Raw genomic sequence first — 3,394 nt, 5'->3', positions numbered from 1 at the left:
AAGGATTGGGATTGATATTTGCTAAGGTCTTCTTTAGCCCTTTTTGGATTTGAGCATTCTGTAATTAGTATTTGCAATGAAAAGGGAAAGTGAAGTCGCTCAGTTGTGTCTAACTCTTTGCAACCCCATGAACTGTAGCCTATCAGGCTCTGTCCATGGGATTTTCCAGGCAAGAGTACTGGAGTGGGTTGCCGTTTCCTTCTCCAGGGGATCTTTCCGACCCAGGGATGGAACCCGGGTCTCCCACATTGTAGGCAGACGCTTTCTCATCTGAGCCTCCAGGAAGGTGTCATTTATTATTTATTTTATTTTTACAATAGGTGTCATTTATTAAATGCTTACTGTGTGTCTAGCATTTTCATATATCTTATCCTGTTTACATATCTACAAGTAAGGTAGAGATTTTTACCCCTGTTTTACAGGTTAGGCAACAAAGTCTGAAAGGGTTGGAGGAAATTCAGAGACTAGGAATAAGCATGAAGAAGCAATAAATCCCACCAGCTTCATCTCCCAACGGATAAGGCAATGGCATCCCACTCCAGTACTCTTGCCTGGAGAATCCCATGGATGGAGGAGCCTGGTAGGCTGTAGTCCATGGGGTCCCTAAGAGTTGGACACGACTGAGTGACTTCACTTTCACTTTTCACTTTCATGCATTGGAGAAGGAAATGGCAACCCACTCCAGTGTTCTTGCCTGGAGAATCCCAGGGATGGGGGAGCCTGGTGGGCTGCCGTCTATAGGGTCGCACAGAGTCAGACACGACTGAAGCAACTTAGCAGCAGCAGCAGCATCTCCCAAAGACAAGCCACTCTTTAACTTTGGAGGTACATCCTTCTAGACATGAGTACATTTTTTTGAAAATTATTTTCACACCACATATTCTGCCTTATTTCACTACATAATGTTTCCAGAATATTGAGGGAAGGGTTTTCTCACAGTCAGAGCTGAACAAAGATGAAAGAGGCTGCCTCGGTGATAGTGAGCGTCTATCGGGGGAGTGTGTGAGCACAGCAGTGTTCACACACGTGACAAGGGCTCTCCTGGGGGCTTTTTATGAGTCTGACTCCCACCCCCACTCTTCCTGCCCCGGACTGTGAGGCCATCCAAGGTTAGGACCAGGCTGAGTAATCTCATTTCCCTGTGCCCAGTTCGAGGAGACTTGGAGACAGTTTGATGAATTGATCAGCATGAGCCAAGGGACTCGAGAGGGAAAATGAGAAACAGCTGAGTCTAAAGTCTCTCTGGGCTGACTCTCTTGAGGAAAAGGAATTGTGACAGAAGTGTCCTGGTGTGGGTTCTACTCTTGGTGACAAGTCCCTGCTCGCCCCTACCTATAAAATGGAGGTTGAACTGGTTTCCCTTCACACCCATCTGAGATGGCCTGGGTGAAACTCTGAGATGGCCTTGTTGACAGAAAAACCTTGAAGCTTTGGGATTCGAAAGTTGGGGACCATGTCCCACAGCGGGGCCTGAGAGCCACAGGGGTGAGTCTCCAGCCAAACTGGGCGTCTGTGCTGTGTGACACGCTGAGTGCTCGTTGTGTGGAAGGAAGACTTGAATGACCTGGCCTCGAGGAACCCCCTGTCACTGGGAGATGGGATGCCCTAAGAAAAAGATCATGGAAACACTGACCAGCTTGGAGGGGCTGTGTGTATCCCAGAGCCCTGGCTGGCAGTTCGCAAGCCTGTGCAGCCAGCCTCCACCCCTCTCCCCATTGCAGAGTGACCTGGGCAGGCCCCACTTCCCATGGTCTCTCCTGGCTCTGATCCTGTGACCCCATGAGCTCATCCAGGGCATTTGCTGTCACATGGGCTGCTGAGCATTCACCCTGCCCTGGTGCTGGGCACTGCCCTGTGGACAAAACAACGAAGGCCAACTTGGGGGACGCGGGACTCACAGAAAGAGGCGTGATCTTAGGGTCCAGTAGCCCTGGTGCTCTGAGCTTGGATTACTTCTCTCTAGGTTGTTTGAAGAGTGAATGGGCTCCCAAAACTTCTGTTGTCATGACCAAGGCCTGAAAGCTGGGGAGACCAAGTAGGCTCTTTCTTGGCCCGTGGGTGGGTAGTGGCAGCCTAGACTGTAGAAGATGCCTTGATCTTGGAGGGCTGGCCTTGTCTTTGGGCAGCCAGGCCCATCAGCTGGCAAGGGTGCACTTTATCTCTGTTTCTGGCAATGGCTAGATTTCTCTACCTAATTATCAACCTACCCAGGGAGATGCTAAAAGCAGTGCTTATTCCTGGGCTTATGTTCAGTTGCCATCAAGAGGGCTCCATGGAGGGAAGTCTGTTCCAAGAGCACATTAAATGCACAGAGAGAAATTAAGAAAAGAGACATTTGCAAGCGATGGGAAGGTAGGTCACATTGGGGGTGGGCCTACCTTCTTGGATGGACGGATGACTACTTGGTGCAGCTTCAAACTCTTTTTAGAACAAGTGATGTATAATGAATTACTCAACTGCCAAACAGATAGACTGGAGGCTTCCCCTCCCCTCCACCACTGTAGCTTTTCACAGTCACCAAATACTGCTACATCTGATTTCTTAAGTCTTCCTCACCTCAGTGGAGTCATGGTTTTCCATTTTTCAGTTGAGGACACTGAGGCTCAGAGAGAGCATGTAACTTGTCTGAGGCTGTAAAGCCAAAATCTGAATGGAAGTCCCAGGCGCTGGGTAGAGAGGCTGGGGTGTTCTGACTGGTGAGGATTCTGCCCAAAACAGCATGAGGTGGTGAGAGATCTGCTCTAGAGTCCTGCAACCAGACCCACCACCAAGTTACCACGTGTTCCCTGCCAAGTCAGACCAATTCCTGGGCCTCAGTTTCCCACTTGTATTGTGACCCTTAGAGTTACGAGGAGAATGCTCAGGGTATTTATCTAAATGGGCAGTCCTCAGATGGACAAAGAGTTACATTTCCTGAGATCCTACTGTGTGACAATATCACCTCATGTAATCTGTCCACTAAGGAAGGGCCATTGTCCCGTTTTAAGGAGTAGAAGCCCAGACTCAGTGAGGCGACCTGCCCAGGGCCCCATTCTGAGCAGATCTGAGGGCACAAGATCAATGCTCCAAGGCCTCACCATCTTTAGGGAGCCACGAACTTCCCAAGCCTCAGTTTCTCCATCAATAAAAGTAGAGCACTGGTGCCAGTCATATTCCAGGCCTCTCTGGGGCATGGAGGCACCTTGTAAAGCCGGGCTCCATGGAGACAGCGGCACAACACTCAGCGCCTGCCGGGGAGGGACGGCGTCCAGGCCCTGGGGAGCCTGTGCTCCTGGCAGCCCGCCCGGCGCAGGACTTATGACCTCACCCTGGGGCCACCCTCTCCCCCTCCTTTGCTTTCTAGCAGGAGACAGTCTCCCACGTCCCCTCTGGGGGCTCATCCCCACCCTCCCCT

This window comes from Bison bison, unplaced genomic scaffold (assembly GCF_000754665.1).
Source record: "Bison bison bison isolate TAMUID 2011002044 unplaced genomic scaffold, Bison_UMD1.0 scf7180017864244, whole genome shotgun sequence".
NCBI classification, from domain to species: Eukaryota; Metazoa; Chordata; class Mammalia; order Artiodactyla; family Bovidae; genus Bison; species Bison bison.
This window is presented reverse-complemented; position numbering follows the sequence as displayed.